Source organism: Arvicanthis niloticus, chromosome 12 (genome assembly GCF_011762505.2).
Source record: "Arvicanthis niloticus isolate mArvNil1 chromosome 12, mArvNil1.pat.X, whole genome shotgun sequence".
Classification (NCBI taxonomy): domain Eukaryota; kingdom Metazoa; phylum Chordata; class Mammalia; order Rodentia; family Muridae; genus Arvicanthis; species Arvicanthis niloticus.
Window position 1 is genome coordinate 72,805,776 of NC_047669.1, and position 18,074 is coordinate 72,823,849.

The 18,074-nt window shown below is 43.5% G+C and overlaps 1 long non-coding RNA gene across 1 annotated transcript; it reads left to right on the plus strand.

Annotated features, from left to right (window-relative positions):
- The first annotated feature begins 10,922 nt into the window (after positions 1 to 10,922).
- Positions 10,923 to 15,947, plus strand: LOC143444096 (uncharacterized). The gene is made up of 2 exons (XR_013113652.1): positions 10,923 to 11,047; positions 15,488 to 15,947. It is a non-coding gene; the product is annotated as an uncharacterized LOC143444096 (long non-coding RNA).
- The last annotated feature ends 2,127 nt before the right edge of the window (positions 15,948 to 18,074 follow it).

The following is an 18,074-nucleotide window of genomic DNA, read 5'->3' on the forward strand; positions in this document are numbered from 1 at the left end:
AGCTCACTACCAAAGCCAGCTTCTCAGTGAGCTCAAATAGCACATGGCAATTTGCTGATGCAATGTAAATTACACGCTACTAGTGCCTTGTCATGGGAGCCATATACCCGAATTTGGTGTGTGTCTGTGTTGCATTCAAATGACTATGTGGGTATGTGCACTCATGCACCCAGAGGAGGGCAAAACAGGTTGCTTTTATGTCAACTTGACACAACCTAGAGATATCAGGGAGAAAGGAGCCTCAGTTGAGAAAATTCCTTCACAAGATCTAGCTGTAACACATTTTCTTAATAACTGATGGGGAGGGCCCAGCCCACTGTGGGCTTGCAGTCCTGGGTTCTATAACAAAGCATGCTGAGCAAGCCAGGGGAAGCAAGCTAGAAAATAGCATCCCTCTGTGGGCAGCTTCTGTCTCCAGGTTCCTGCCCTGTTTAAATCCCTGTCCTGACTTCTTTCAATAATGAACAGCAAAGAGGAAGTATAAGCTGGGTAAACTCCTTCCTCCCGTTTGCTTTTTGGTCATGGTGTTTCCTTGCAGAAATCCTGACTAAAATAATGAGTGTCCTTCTTTTTGCTGTCTTGAGTCAAGGTCTTTTCCTGGAGCTGACTGGGTCAGTGGGCTCTTGGGGTCTGCCTATATCTGCTCCCCAGCTGGTGTTGCAGGCATACACAGCTATGCTTAGCCTTCTATATGGGTTCTGATTCAAACTCAGGTCCTCAGTGGCTGGGGAGAGCCACTGGCCACGCAGGGTCACTTAGGAACTAGCCTAATCTCTTCAGGACAGCTCCTTCAGTGACTTGGATTTCTCAGTAGGTCCTGTCTCTTAAAGGTCCCACACCAAACCACATCCAAGCCATAAGAGCAGAGTGCTTACAACCTACAAGAACCCGAAGCCTTGCTGCTCTTGACAAAACTACACTGTATTTGCCATATGCTTCAATACATCGAGTGGTTTTCTTTTTTCTAAGAAGAATGAGATGGTTGTTTCTGCTTGAAATAAGTAGTTGATAGTTTATCGCTAGGCAAAGAAGTTGCTCCTGCGACAAACATTGGTTAGGTCACTTAATTAGGAAGAAAATTCTAAATATCCTACCAGCACTAATGAGAAATATATATTTATTTTATGTATATAAGTGGTTTGCCTCCATGTGTACATGTGCACCACGTGTGTGCCTGCTGCCCTTAGAGGTCAGAAGAGGGCACTGGATTCCCTGGAACTGGAGTTACAGGTGCTGTTGTGAGCTGCCATATTGGTTCTGGGACCTGAACTCCAGCCCCAGCTAATGAAAAAGTCTGACACTCTACAAGATGTAATGGCATGCAAAAATTATGTGTCACATCAGAACATAAGAAAGGAACTATGACTTTAAGAGCTACAGTTGCGTGGGCTAGGGAGATAGTTCAGTCTGTAAAGGCCTTGCTGTACAAGCTGAGGGTCTCAGCTCAGCCTCTACAATTCAGGTTTGTGAAAAAAAAGCCAGGTGAGGTAGCACGTATTGGACATCTCAGCTCTGGGGAAGTGGAGACAGGCAGATTTCCTAGCTTGTTGGATGGTCACAAGTTCTAGGCCAATGAGAGACTCTGTCTCAGAAAACAAGATAGACGTTGCCTCTTGAGGAATAGCGCATGCAGGTGTATTCAGTCACACATGTACACCCATGTGAGTGCATACATACATGTGCACACACATACATTATAATTACTTAAGCTGGTGATCAAAAGATCAAAATTCTTTAAACCAATGTCTCTCAAACTCAGTACCATCACAAGTATATTAAACATGCTCTGTTTGGCTCCACTTCAGACCTACCGGCTTAAATACCCTGGGTCTGTGTTTTAACGGGTGTACATGATTTTGGAGCATATTCAGTTCAGAGAACCACTGCCTTGATGAATGCAGAAGTCACTGAGCACAAACGTAGTTCTGACTCTTTAGAGCTACTGTGACTCTATTTTTGTAGTATAAAAGTACCCTGCTGTGGGAGAGATAAGTAGATGAATGAAACTCTTGGCAGAAGCTGCATAAGGGCAGCTGGAATGTGGGTGCCTTCCACCTGCCCTTCCGGGTTTGTGGTCTGACAGTCTTAGAGACAGACCTGCTACAGTCTGAGTCTTTCGGTGCTACCCAAATTCTGAGCAGAAGTGGAAGTGTGTGCCTCCTCACCAGGTTCTAGTCTTGACCTTTTAAAAGGTCAGAGTGGGGTTTTTTGTGAGGTGGTGGGGACAAGGGTGTGTCACTGTTGGACCATACTTCCATTTATTTTAGTCTGTCCCTCCCCCTTCCAGAAGAGCTCCTGAGGTGAGGGTTGGATGCGGGGGGGGTTTCCCCCAGGAGAAAGGATGGTAAGAGCGTGGAGAGGAAGAGACCTAGGAAGGAGACCCCCCAGCAAGCCTGCTCTTGAACCGGGTAACTCAGGACCGTGTAGAAAACAATGAGATGGTACAGAGCATGTGAATCAGTCACTCTGGTCCAGGGTGGAAGCCAGAGTGTTTCTCCCTCAGATTCATTAGTCACTGCTTACAAGACAGCCTAAGGTGACACAAGTCCCAAGAACGTCTGGCCTTCGCCTAGCAAACATTATCACAACTACAACCAGATGCACACGCACGTAGTGGTGTCAAAGGAGTCGAGGAGAGCTCTCAAGTCACATCGGTATATTCAAGGACAAACAACAGTGTCTAGCCCAGGATGTCAGATTGCCAAGTGGAAGACTCAGGCCCTGCTTGGCAAAGAGTTTATTTTGGTTTCTTCTTGAAGCAGCAAAGAAGTTCTGCAAATGTTTTTAAAACTGTGGGCCTGAGAGCAGCTCGAGGGTGAACCATTTCCAACAGAGGTCACTGTTGTTTATTCCTTGATGGAAAAACATCTGCAGAAATTTCGGGAGCCTGATCTGATAATATCATTTCTACCTGTTGCTATTTGTTCTTTTACTTAGAAGCCTTACCCAAGGGGACTCCGACTAGAACTCTGGCTTTCAAAAGCTTCCCCAAGATGATTTCTAGCAGATGTTTTCAATGCCTGGGTAGATGATGTCTTGCTATGTATGTATGTATGTATGTATGTATATGTGTATGTATATGTGTATGCATATGTATATGTATGTATGTATAATCAATCTCTCTCTCTCTCTCTCTCTCTCTCTCTCTCTCTCTCTCTCTCTCTCTCTCTCTCTCTCATCTCCAACTCACTTACTGTCCAATCTTTTACTTTGGCCTTTCTAACAAACTCATTGACCGAAAACCAAAAGTATGGCTACTGAATGTCATTCTCGGGACCATACAAACAAAACACAAGGGAATATTGCTGTTGACTGAACTGCATTCATTCCAAATTTGTATACTGAGCCTTGATCCTCAACATGACCAAACTTGGAGATAGAGCAAGTGAAACAGGGACACCAGAGAGCACATTCTCTACCAGGTGAGGGAGATCAGCAGGAGGGAATTCAGCAGGAGGGCAGCCACCTGAGAGCCAGGAAGAAAAGCCTCCGAGGGAACTGCATAATCTATTGCCTTGATCTTGGGCTAAAAATTATTTAAAAAAAAAAAAAAATCCTGCTCTTCCGTGGTGTTTTGTCTCAGCAACAACCTGAGGCTACAGAAGCCACGCCTACTTGACCTAACATCTCAGTCTCTCAGGTAGATCTTGCAAGATGAAATCCAATTAGGAAACTGTGATTAGAGGGTTAGGTTGTTTGATTTACTTCTCCATGGCATTTTAATGTTTTTTGTAAACTCTATGAGGACGTCTCATTTAGAAAATTTTAAGGCTGCCACTTGCATCCAGGTAGAGTAGCTCAGAAAAGATCGTCACTGACCCATGTACAGGTTCAAGCCTAAACTCCCTCCTGAACGCGGGCAGAAGGATGCTTCTCTCTGTCTGCTCTGTGTTGCAGGCACAGCAGTTCCTTCCCTGAGCCTAGAAATGACACAAGCAGCACAGCAAGCCAGCATCTCTGGCAAGCACAGGGAGCACAGGGGACCTGCATGTTGGAACCCAGGAAGTGCAAACTGGTGGCCACCAACGTGCATTGGTAACAAACAGTAGGAATTTTATTGATTAGATGCCTTTTGAAAAACGCTGTAAAATGTCTACTTAAAGGATCCATTCCAACTATCATTTTTGCACGAGTTAAGACATGCCAAAGATAATGGACTAGTGTGGATATTTAAATTATAAAATGTATATATTAGAACTAAATTTTCAAATACCTTGTCCAAGCTCCTTCCCTGTTGGGTCTATGTAATTAAGAATATTTAAAAGTCATTTCTCTCAGCTCTGAAGGTGGTGAGAAGAGGAGTGAAAACTAAAGGATTGTTTTTTTTTTTTAATCTGTCAAAAGAATGCCAGTGCCTGGAAGCTCCTGCTCTCCTTTTTCTCTCTGTGCCCTCTGCCCTCTGCCCTAAGACATAGTGTTTGTACTCTTAGGCCAAAAGGAAGTCTATTTAATATTTATTCTTCTTAAAAATTGAGCTAATTCATCTGGACAGTAGTGGTACATGACCTGTATCTTGGCATCTGGGAGGCAGAAGCAGGTGGGTCCGTGGCTTCAAAGCTACTTTGGCCTACATAGAGTTCCAGGACAGCCAGAGCTACACAGGCAGGCTTATATAACTTAACGACACCCTAAAACAAACCTCAAATAAAAACCAAAGAGAACAAGGATGTGAGACACCTGTGGTCAATCTGAGAAGTGAGATTTCTATCAGTAAGAACAGCAGTATAGACTTCTGCTTGTGGCCATGTCAGAATAAATCACACCTGGCTCATTCTCTTGCTTCTGCTGCTGATATGCTTTAGAATGACAAGGGGGAGCTAAGTCGATTTCAGATCCAGACAAGTGGGACAGTGATTCCAGAGAGAAGGGAATAATGTGTCAAAGCTCCACAACCACTCAGGCTGGCTCTAGAGAGGGTCTAGCCCTGGCTTGGGGAAGAAGAAAAACCCAAGTTTGGGTTGGGGTGGAGGGAAAGTTGAGCAAGCTGGAAGGCCAGGGGTGCTGGAGGAACAGGGTACAGCACAGAAAAGGAAAGAGCCACACTACAAGAAAGCTCTGGAGAGCTGTAAGGGGCTTCAAAAGTAATTCAGCTACATACGCGTTAAGGACTGAAGGATTTGTCCCTAGGGTCCATGCAGACTGAGCCTGGGCGCAGGACTCGGAACTAAGTGGAGTTACCCCACTAACACAGCAGTTTGGGTTACATTGAACTCTTTTCTACTTCTACCCAACGAGTGTGAATCTTGAAGTGACTACGCCATTTTCATGTAACTTCACTGCACCCTAAGACAAACCCTGAGCCTGTTTATAGGGATACAGAAATCCCAGCAATCCACAAACTTTACAGAGCTTGGGATTCAGTCAGTAATCACCAGGCATTCCCAGAGTCAGAAAATGCAACCTATGATGAGCAAAAAAGTCAGTAGACTGGGACACAGAGATAGTAGTGAAGCCTGGGGAGGCGGCTTAGAGGGCGGACCACTTGCTATGCAATTGCGAAGGCCGGAATCCAAATCCCCAGTACCTATATAAGTGCTGGGCAGGGATGGTGGTCTCCTGGAGTCTCAGCACTTGGGAGGGAGAGTAGAACCTCCAAAGCTAGACTAGCCAGAAGAGCTCCAGGTTAAATAAGAGACCCTGCCTCAACTAATGGAGACCGATGGAAGAAGACACCTGCTATCAATTATTTTGGATCTACACACACATACACTAGAACCAGAACATGCACTTATGCTCACACACTGAAACATGTGTACATGCATGCACAAATATGACACACGCGTAAATTAAATAACATAGTTATTAAGATATAGTTTATGGGGGTTGCGCTAAATCTAAATTTAAAAAAAACACTTTGAGACAACATTGTAAAGAACTTAGTAGATTTAAACACTAGAAACTGGCTAGTAATCTAACAAAGCAAGCAAAAGGTAGGAACAGAAAGACCAAATTAAGGGGCTAAGGAATAAATGGAATTAGAAAATAAAGATAGTGAGTCTGGAGAGATGGCTCAGCCTCTTACAAAGGATCTCCCAGAACCCAGAGCAGCCACAAACATCTGTAACTCCAGTTTCTGGGGATCTGACACACTCCTCTGACCTCCTTGAGTACCAGGTGCATATGTGGTGCACAGACATACATGCAGACAGAACATTTATACACATAAGATAAATCTTAAAAAAAAGAAAAGAAAAGAAAAGAAAAGAAAGCAATGATAGTTTTGGGCAATGGTAGCTCATTTGTTATGAAGGGTAGAGAGGATGGCCTCTGGAGGGACTGGAGAAGATGTTCCCCTTTAAGTTGGGAAGCTGGAGAAGGCTGACTGGTCCTTGAGAAGGAACAGAATGGAGAGGAGGTGACAGGAGACGAAGCCACTGAGCACTGGTAGAAGTAGAAGCTGGGTTGGGGAACACCTGTTGAAAATGAGAAAAGTAGGGATGGAGAGTTGGCTCAGTGGTTAAGAACACTGGCTGCTCTTCCAGAGGTCCTGAGTTCAATTCCCAGCAACCACATGGTGGCTCACAACCATCTGTAGTGGGCTCCGATGCCCTCTTCTGGTGTGTCTGAAGACAGCAACAGTGTATTCACATACATAAAATAAATTTTTTAAAAAGAGAAAAGATGAGAGGTGGTGGGCAGAGGTTAGATGTGGGTTCAGGCCCTACACTGCAGCCCACTAGAGGCTGGGGACTGCCTTTTTTCCACAGGCATTTGACATCCTTCAGGTTTTGTACAGCAGAACCACGTCTCATCTGGGCCCTTCTAAGCAGAAAAACAACAGTCATTGTCTCTTCTTTGCACCCAACTACTTAACAAACCTCAACCAACACCAACCAACCAACCAACAACCCAACAACCCTCTCAGGAGCCTAGCATTTATATATCCTCTGAAAAGTCCCCAGAATCTCAAAGGTCAGACAATCGCAGAAACTATCTGCAGCTGGTGAAATCACAATCCTGCTCGAGCATGAGGCAAATCGTAGTTACTTGCTCTGCACGATCTGAGGAAGCCCCATATCCTGCACCCGGAATTAAAATGAAAAGTTCTTATAATTTTTCTGTGTTTTTCAAAGAAACCAAAATTCCAAAATCGTCACTGCACATATCCCCTTTGTCGAAGTAACCAAATGTTTCTGCATCCCCTGCCACTACCCTTATCTGTCACTCATACAGACCACCTGCTGGGATGAGGAGAAAGCACTGTGGGAAAATGAACTCGAGGTTTCACATAGTTCTGCTCTGGTGACTCTTCTCTTGCTTCTAGCCAGGGTACATACACACAGGCTATAATTAAAAAAAAATCAGGGACTCACTTGGGTACAATGAAATTTGATTTGCATCGTTAAGTAAGAGATATATTAATATCTGATGTATGGTCTAGCACCTGTACTTCCATTCAGTCTCAAGTGTCAGCAGGTTTCAAGCCATCCTGTGTCACACTCAGAGATGTGTGACACATCCACAGGAAGGAAAGTCCTCCGGGTACAATTGTGTAGCCAGCTCTCTGCCTTGCCTCTTTAGAGTCTGTTACAATGTTACCACTTAGGCAGACTGCTTTTTAGAAGTTTGTTATTTGTAGCTAATCTAACGGTCATGCAATAGACAACATTTCTGCAAATGAACTGAAAATTAAAGATGATATTGTTAACAGCACAACTGACATTTCTGCTGTTTATATGAACATAGAAAAAGTAAAAACAGCAAGAATCTGATCAGACCTTGAAGTCCTAAACAAAAGTCACCATAAAGATGACCTTTTTTCATTGTCCTCCTGGGTTATAACCACATATTAGTTGATCACAGCAGGAAGCCATTATAGTAGGAAGCACCTTTCTTAAGAAGAAACATCTACAATTTTTTCAGAGGCTGAGTCACTATTCACTCATATGGTTCTTTACAAAAATTCACAACTGTTGACAATATTTAAAAGTTGCTTTGTAAATTTTTTAAAGGATGACAAAAAAAAACACATGCACTATATTCGTGAATTAAAACATATACCTTAGTCAGCAGTTATTAGACTAATTATTAGACGGTATTAAAAATACCGTTATGGTTGAAGACTAAAAAGTGTCACACTTTACAGCAGTCACCTTCCTGTTCTATGGCCACGTGCTGTGACAGGCAGCTGTTTCCAGCATGTCCTTTTCAAAAGTAAGATACAGGAGTCACAAAACCATATACTCAATAATAACTCAATAATAAAATAAGGTTTACCCAGATGTTGGTTTCTAAATCATTATAACAAAAAGAAACCAGGTGCTCTGGAAAGGTGACTAATTTCCAGGCTGGGCAGGGCAAGTATAAGCACACAAGAAACAACCTATGACAGAGTCACAAAGTGTGCAAGGCTTGGACATATGCAGTCCAAGTCTCTGCCTGTCCCTGAAGAAAGCAGAGACAGCCAACATGTTCATAAATACCCCAGACTAAATGTTTCAGACATTTTGAGCTAATTTTTCTCAAAATAAAGATGCAACCTTTTCAACTAGCCTTTTTTTAATCGAAAAACTTCTATATACTATATTTTTGTTATGTTCCCCTCAACTGTTCCTCCCAGACTGTACCTCCCTAACGCTGTCCTTTTTCTCTCCTTAACACACAAAACACACAAAAACAGAAATCAAAATATACAAGCAAAAACAAACAAACAAACAGTAAGATTTAAAAAATACCCAAACAAAAGGAGACAAAAAAATTACAACAATTCCATTGTGTTCTGGGCATGAGGTCTACTCTGAAGAGTGTGGTTAACATACCCAGTGAGACTTCATTGGAAAAAAAAAATTTTTTTTTTTTCCTTTACCAACAGGTTTCAATTGCAGATAGCTTCTTGGTTAGGGGTTATTGTCTGTTAGGTCTCAAACCCAGGATAAATGGCTGAGATACCTATTAATAGATCAAAGCAGACTCTGGCCACCAGGTTCTCCCAGCATCCCTCAGTCCCTACATGTTACAGGGTCCTCGGGACTGGTATACCTGTCCCCTGCCCTAAACTTCTCCAGCCCAGGGCCTGGGCTGAGCTGTCCTTCCTCCAGCTGCTCCTCTTTCTATAACAGCCACTTTGGCGACACTGGCCTCTTGCCCTCTTGGCTGCTGCTCTTGGGTCCCCCGTCCTTCTCCCCTCCTGGATCTCCTCACATGGCTTCAGTTTGCCCCTCTGTCTACTCTCAACTCTCCCAGCTGTCTCTGCCTCTGGTTATGCTCTCCCTTGAATCTACAATAAGAACCTCAACCCGCAGGAGCAGTCATATCCCACATTGTTTTATTTATTGTCCACCTCCTACTCTCAGTGTCAGGATCCCATTGGCTGACGGTATGCAGGCCTTGCGTGTGCTGACACAGTCTCTGAGTTCATGTGTCTATCAAGTCCTGCTCTGTCTGGAAGACACTGCTTCCTTGCAGTCCTCTGTCACCTCAAACTGTTCTGCATCTTTCTGCCTCCTTTTTGGCACAGACTCTTGAGCCTTGAGGGGAGGAGTTTGGTGAAGCCGTAAGTGTCACTCTCTGCAGGTTGTTTACCTGTAGATCCCTGTGTCAGTTGTTCTAACTTAGAGATTCTCAACCTTCCTGATGCTGTGACCCTTAAATACAGCTCTTCATGTTGTGGTGACCCCAACCATAAAATTTTCATTGCTGCTTCATAACTGCAATTTTGCTACGCTTATAAATTGTAATGTAAATATCTTTTCAGATGGTCTTAGGACAGCTGTTGAAAGGGGATCTCCAGCCAAAGGTTGAGAACCACTGTTTGTAAGAACTCTTGGACAGTGAGAAATAGATATTTTAACAACCTTAAATATGTGTCACTGGGAAGGTTCTTCAAAAGGACTTAGTAGCCACAAAAACTTTCTTCCTTTTGGATCCACAAATCTTCTTAGAGTTGTTATTGTAGCTACAACAACTGTTGTTAAAACAAGACAAAGACAGTCAACTCAAGATCCTTGGATGACAAAATGAAAGAATCAACCCTCAAGATCGTTTGACTCATGAAATGAACGAACAGAACTAACAGCCAGAGCTACTAAAGTCATTGTTCACATAAAATGCGTGATTTTTATGGTAGTCAGAGGATACCCCAAGACCATGATAATGAAATAAGTATAACCACTTTACAATTTAAAAAAGTGAGAGATGTTCTCTGGCAGACCAGGCTGGCTCTCCACTCCCAATATAAGGGGGGCCCTCTGCTAACTACCTGCTGAAATTACAAGCGTGTGTTACCATGCTCGATTCAATTATTTCATTTTTGCTACCACAGGGTGTTGAACCTAGGGCCCCATGCATGCTTGTCCAGCAGCTGATGACGGCCTCATCTGTCTTCTTTACATTTTATTTCGCATATTTCTATAGCGAAGTCTTAAGGTATGTAGGTAAATAACCTTCTGAAACGCAGGCTTGAACTCTTTACGGAGAGGTGTCAGGGAACCATAATCTGAGACCACCCCAGCCCCTAGGAGGCCCGCGCCCGGAGAATGTAGCCTCTCGGCGCACTGGAAATAACCTGCATCTCCGGTACCTTACTGCTCCCAGCAACCGAGGGTCCCCAGCCCCCGTGTGTCCCCACACTAGGTTCCAAGCCCCACGAATCAGCGACCCCTGGGGAAACGGGCTGCAGCCTCAGAGAACAATCCAGCCGTCACAGAAAAAAAAAAAAGAAAAGAAAAGAAAAAAGAGAGAGAGAAAAAGAAAAGAAACGAAACGAAAGTGCTCAGTGCAGGAACTCTGCGCAGGCGCTCTAGCAACGAGCAGCGTTTAACTGTCCGCTGTTGGGACAGTTAAAAGGTAGGTTTCCGGAAGTGGGGATGGTTCGTGACCTGTCACGAATCGGAAGTTAAGAGAACAGGCCAGCGACTGCATCCTACAGGGCATTTGTGGGGAGGCGGAGCTTTCGTCGAGGGGCGGGGCGTGAACGGAGGGCGGGGCGGGCCAGAGAGAAAAGGCGTTCCGGAAGGGGAGGTGCTGGGCAGAAAGTTGTTTCTAGGAGGGCTACCATGGGCTAAGGATTTTTTTGGCGGGTCGCTTGAAGTGACAGAGGATATAAGAGGTAGGACTGTCATGGGCGCGGCGTGGGGTGGCTGGTGAGTGGGAGACCAGACAGCAGCAGAAATGCGCTTCCCAGCCTAGTGCCATTTGTCCAGGTTAACGGAGGAGTGAGATGAGAGTATCACTCCTAACAGTCGCCCCCAGCTAACAAAACAATAACAAGAAAGCCGGGAAACCACTGGGCTAGTTACATCAGGAGAATGGCGACTGCTCTAAGGGTAAGAGACAAGAGAGATCTCTTCATAGTGATGTGGGAAAAAAAAAAAAAAAAACAGAAAAGACAGTCCAGCATCCCAGCCAGGACTCTTGGAAGTAAGTTCCGATTCCTCTTAGAAATCCGTACACCTGGGAGGTAAATGATGCCCCAAGTCTCACCCCAAAAAGATTTCACACAGTACTGGAATTCATGCTAGTGGCCTGACACAGCCCAGGGTGATTGCTTTCGAACCTTTGTTCTTGGAAAGCTGTATGTTCAACTCACGTTTGGTTCAGTGAAAAGGCCTTTATTCCTATCTTCGTGTAAAACTAACCTTTGAGCAGAATGTATGCTGAGAAATTAATTTTCAGGATCTAGAGAGATGGCTCACTGGCTAAGAGTCCTACTGCTCTTGCAAAGGACTGCTGTTGGTGTCGCTGCTAACTCTAGAGCAGCCTTTCTCAGCCTTCCTAATGCTGCAGCCCTTTAATACAGTTCCTCTTGCTGTGGTGGCGCCCAACCATACAATTATTTTGCTGCTACTTCATAACTGTAATTTGCTACTGTTATGAATCGTAACAGGCAACTCCTGTGAAAGGAATGGCAACCCACACAGGCTGAGAACCATTGCCTCTATAGCCTCTTAATTCCAGCTCCAGGGAAATCTGATCATCTGACCTCTGCACATACATATACTTACACACACACATAATTAAAAATAAAAATGACTCAAAATGTAGTGGCACCTGCTTACAATCCAATACTGTAACTGAGGAAGGAAACTCAGGAGCACCATACCCTGTGCCGAGTAATGTGAGCTTGTCTCAAAACAAACAAACTCAGAACTACTTTTCTAAGGCCCCCACGAAGGGAGGACCTCACCCAAGCCTCGGGAATTCGCGGCCACCCATTAACTCACAAGACACTAAACTTGATACAATCAGCAAGAGGTATATTTCGATCAGTATACTGAGGTCAAGACCCATGACCCATGCAGGGGCAGTGGGGTCTGACCCCGGCCGGGGCTTTGGAGACAGAATTTAAAGTCAAAAACCACAACCAGGGGGAGTGAAGGGGGGTTATTGGAAAGTACCTGTGGAAAGTCCCAACCCATTATTCAGTTTGTGACAGGGTCCAAGGAGCAGTCATGGGGAACATTTTGTATGGGCTATTCTCTAAGAGCCTATTCATAATCAGCCATCTATCTTGTGGTCAGCCAAGTTCCTGAAACACAGAGCTCACGACCAAGCTGACCTGTACTCTTGGTTCCGTTCAGTCTGCTAGGAGGTTTTGAAATTTTTTAACCCTTTCACGTTAAAGTTGCTGAAGTGGATGGATCTGTTAGGCTCTTGATTATACCAGCCATTGAGTGTATGAACTAATTTAACTTTCAGACAGTTAACAATTATACCAGTCATTAAAGGTGTAAACTAATTAAACTTTTAGCTCTATCTTCAGCTACTATCTCCATTTTACAGGATTAGACGCTGAAGCACTGAAAGATGAAGTAGCTTACTCACACTATATAGCCAGTTTCTGGCTTAGCAGAACGTCTTTCCTTGAGAGTCAGTTCGGAGATGAGAGATTTGTTCCTTAGCTACAGTTGAACTCTTGTTTCTGTTTTGTGCCCTAGTATCTGTGTGTGCATGTTTTCATGTGCAGCTGTATACATTGTGTATGCTTTGCACATGGATATGGAGGTCAGAGGTCTTCCTCCGTTGTCCTACACCTTATTTATTTTGAGACAAAGTCCCTAACTAAACCTGGAGCTCACTAATTCACCTAAACTGGTTATCCATTGAACCCCAGGTATCCTCCTGTCTCATCTCCTCAGCCTTGGGCTGATGGGTACATGACTACACCTGGCTGAAAATACTCCTTATACTTCTATAGCAAGCACTTTATTGACCGAGCCATTTTCCCAGACTTGCTTGTGTTGGTTTTTAAATCTGTGTCACTATAGGTTGCCACCAAACTCTTGATAACTCTGTGGATTTCTTTTATCTCCTCCTAATTCCCTTAACAAGGCTGGGAAAATCCTTTTAAGTTTGTTTTGTTTTTGTTTTTTGTTTTTTTAACAGATACAGACTGCCCTTTTCCAAGGGTGGTGCTATAGATTCTGGCCTCATCTCCTTTGTCTCTATCTTAGTATCTTCCTCAAAAAAAAAAAAAAAATATATATATATATATATATATATATTAATTTTCTTCCAAGACTTGTCTCCAGTTTTCACCTTTTTTCTTTTTTTTTTTAATCTCTATCATCTTCCTAATTTTGATTTAGAACATTTTCTAATTTTCTTTTAAGGTTTGTTTCTAGTTTTCATTTTTCTCTTTTGTCTCTAAAGCATAAGAATCTTGGATATCAGGATTAAAATAAGGATTACCAATGTGACAGTAATCTAATTGGTACTGTGTAAGTTCCAATTAGGTCTTTAACTCTCTCCCCTTTGTTTCTTTCCTTGAACCCCGGTGTTACACAGAATGCCAAAGCTCTGTGTCACTGTGCCTCTCACCTTTTCATAGATTATATCCTTAAAATTATTTAATTCTCTCTCTAAGGACTTTATTTTATGAATTTAATCTGTTTTTTTCTATGATTATTTATACCCAGTTTCTTTTATCTTACAGTTTTTAAATTTAACACTACCAGTTCATAAGTGTTAGACTGTTCAGTCCCACTGCAGCTCTGGGGAAAGCTGCAGGCTCCTCAACCCAGCACGTGTCTGTGGTGGCTAACTCCATCCCCCGTAGCTTGGTCTAACAGGCTGCTGGCTACTGGTTCCACCCCCTTTGGACCTGTCCCTTTCTCTAAGTGGTTGTAAGCCTTTCCTGTATGGACCCAAATTGGACTGTCTACCTCTCTCTAGTGCATTTTTTGGTCTTCCTCTGGAACTGTGCCATGCTTGGGAGAAGTCACAGCTGCTGTGCCTGCAGGCTCTAGTGCAAGAGAGACAAGAGGCAGCTCCAGCACCCACCAGCTGGCTTACCCAACTTGGTCTCACCCAACTTGGAAACTGCTCTGGGAAGCACTTCTTTCCAGCCTTTCACTTGGGCTTTTTTTTCTTCGGGCTCTAAGCTTGGATTCTAAGAGCCCGATGTTAGGTGCCAATTTTAAAACCATGGGCTTTTTCCATGTACTCCCAAGGTTCTAAAATACTGACTCTGAATTATTTAAGAATAAATCCCTAGGCTAAAAGCTCAGGCGTTGGCTTGTTTTTGCTTGCTTGTAACTCGGATAGCACATTTCTTTTATTCAAAGTCCTGCCACATGGCTCGTTTCCTCTCCTTGCGAGTGTAACCATCAACACAGGGTGAATCTCTTCCTGTGCCTGACTCTATCCCAGAATCCTCTCTTCATGCTGGAACTCCAACTTCCTCTTTCCTGCCTAACCTAATAAGTCAACAGCTTTTTTATTGACAGGTGGTGCTTCCATACCATACACAAGAGATTCTCTCTACAGTTATATGAATTTTTGTAACCACAGAACAAAAAAGTCCCAGTACATTCTGAAAATATGGGGAATGGAGGAGAGGCTTACATAGACATGTTAAAGGAGTAAGGGGACCCAGCCACCAAATGAAATGGCACCTTACTTCGTTCTTGGAAGACTGTCTGAATTGGAGGTCTACTCTCTACCTACTTGTCCTGGAAGTGCTAGATCACATTCAAAAGGTCAGCAGTGGCACTTGTTTCTGAAGGCTCTGGAGTGTGACCTTTGTCCCAAGCCTCCCAGTGCCTGAGGTGCAGTTGGGTCTGAGTTTTCACTCCTTTTGGAGGAAGAAGCTGTCTAAATATGGTTCTTGCTTGAAGGGTCCTATCGTGATAACAGCTTCTTTGGAAGTGTCTAACTCCCACAATTAAGGTTACAAGAGACAAAGCACTATATGTTATATAATAAAGGCTCAGTACAGCTAGACACAGCAGTACAAACCTCATGCTTAAAGTCAAACACTATGCCATTTGGATTACATGTTATGGTGCCTAGTTTGCCCGTTAAAAGTTATAACAACCACATACATATTTATGTAGCAAAAAATATATATATATTTTGGCTAAAGCAGGGTTCTGTCTTTAGTTCCAGGTATCCACTAGGGCCTTAGATTACAACTCCTACACACCAGACAGCACTTCTGTAGATGCTGCTCCATCTGTGTGTCTTCAACCCTGTCATCTATATTAGTATTTTATAAAATATCCGTACATCACATAAATAACCATTTTGTTGTTCGTTGGCTTTGTAGGTGGAGAAAACCTGAAACCTCCTGAGAATGGAGACATCTGTGACACAGATGGCAGGCTTACCCTAACGTGCAGTAGCCACAGGCTGCTCCTGTTTAGTGGGCAATGGGACTTTTTCAGCAGAACATCAAACAAGGGTGACTAATTAGCTTGCTGGAACAATAGGAGTAATTTTATATTTCCATCATCATAATTTCTTTCTAAATTTGGGAAGTATTTGGTTGTCTCTGTTATAGGAAAGCTTATGTCCTCTTCACATAATGTTTGTAACTTTGCCCCAATAAGAGACTGAGCTGACTTGTGTCATGGCCCTGAAAGCACTTCCTACCAAGCCTGACAGAAACCATGTGGAAAGATTGAACCAACTCCAGCAAGTTGTTCCCTGACCTTGGCCCATAGACCTTGACATATGTGTGCACACGTGGACACAAATAATTGTAATAAAACATGTTTTAAAGAGGACAGCTATTCTGAGCCATCTCTGAATGCTCCATACTCATTAGATGTGCAGTGGCATCAAGCCTGTAGCCTGTGGAAAGAACCCAGAAAGGTCCATCCTAGGCCACAAGCCTTCCTTACTAAGTTATCCTATTATTTCCATTGTGTAAGTATTTTCATTTCAGATACAGTTCATCCACATCAGTATTGTGGACCCTTCATTTCCACAGACTGGAGGTTTTTGTCAGTGCCTCTTTCTCAGCACTGACCTTCTACTTCCCATTCGCCAAGAGGATAGGCAGAGAGCCTCAGAAGGCAGGCTCACAGGAGGGGCAGCCCTCCAGCTCCTGCTTGGTGTTGGGGCCCCATCTGCACCCATCTGTCCTATGTGTAGGGTGGAGTCAGCAGGGAAAGAAGGAGCTGTGAGCTCTTTTCAAGTCAGGACTCCAGAGCTTTACCCGCCAGGTTGCCCACTGGTTACTAAACAGGAATAGTGATCTTACAGCTTCCTGAGTGTGGCTGTGGCACAGACCGTTTCACCTGTAGTGAGTTTTCTGTATGCAAGTTTGCGTTTTGATACCACTTGGTTTTTCATCCACCAGCTGGCTTATGTATAGTGAGGATATTGAGGAAACCTTTAAAGTTACCCTATAGTAACAAGCAAACAACCAGAGTCTCACACAAATACTATACTCATCCCGGATTCTCAGTTGACAATCACCCTGTGCCAAGCATCCCATGTGCTCTGTTGTTCTGCTGGTTTTGGAAGCAGTCCCCTTGCAGAGATACCGGTGACTGACAGACCATGATTGACACCATGTTATATAGATATGAGCAGATCAGCTTGCCTTGAGTCTATCCTCTGCTGCTCTCTGTGTCTGTTTCCTCATGTGTTAATGGAGGCAATAGGTGTGACAATAAGTAACTTAGCATCCAAATCAAGGTAGTTCTAAAAGCAGACGGAAGCTTAAGGAGCTGGACAACAAGTTACACTGGGCCCCATGATGTAGAATTTGATCAGAGGTTCTGAGTGATTGTTTATAAACTTCAGGAGAGACAAATCTGCAGTTAAGAGAACTACCTGAATAGGGAACCCAAGTTGAGTTCCCAGCACCAAGGTAGCATGGCTCACAACCATCTGAAACTCCTGACTTCAGAAGGACCAATGCGTTTGGCTTCTACTGATGTCTATACTCATCCATGCAAAAAACACACACATATATATGGGTAAAAATAGAACAAATCTTTTTAAAAGTAAAAGCTAAAGTGCTCAAGAAAGCCACATGGGGATCAACTGAGGGGTAGTGGTGTTAGAGCATGCAGGCATGTTGCTTACATTATTTCCCTCACAGACAATCAGCACTAGAGATAAAAAAGTAAGCTATTAAAATCTCAATACATCTAAAACATGTACTGTCTAAAGCATCAGCATCACTGGTTTCTAAAATTATTTGCTGGGCAGAATGGCTCACACCCATAAATCCCAGCACTCAAGAGGTTGAGATTGGAGAATAGCAACTTCTGTACCGATCTAGATTATATGTTGTTTTCAGTCCACTCTGGAAGACGGAGACAGGTACTGTCTCAAGATACGAAACAGAAAGACTGTGTTATATGTTATGTGAGATAGTCACTCTTTATTTAAGAGGTATTAAAAGCCTTTTATGTCACATACCTTTGTGAGCATCCAAATGCCGCAGTGAACAGAAGAGTAAGTTACTAGCCAGACCACACGAAGCCATTAAACTGCCAGTGTTCAAACTGTATAAAAGTAGTTTGGGATTTGGGTTTTGTTTGTTTTGGTTTTTCAAGGCAGATTTTCCTCTGTGTAGTCCTGGCTGTCCTGGAACTCACTCTGTAGTGCAGGCTGGCCTCATAGCCATGTAGATCCACCTTCATGTGCCTCCTGAATGCTGGGACTAAAGATGTGTACCACCATGTCTGGCTTGGTAAAGTATTATTAAAGAAAATGTAAAACTAGCTCCCACTGTGAAAAGCTCCCTTGAGTGTGATATCTATTGACAGATGAAGTAGACCTGCAGGACCATGAAAGGAAACAGATGATGAATGAGCATGGGCTGAGCCTGTGTTATTCATTCATGCTGTCCGTCATTTGTGGTACTTAACTCGGTACTGCACCTACTGGGCCAG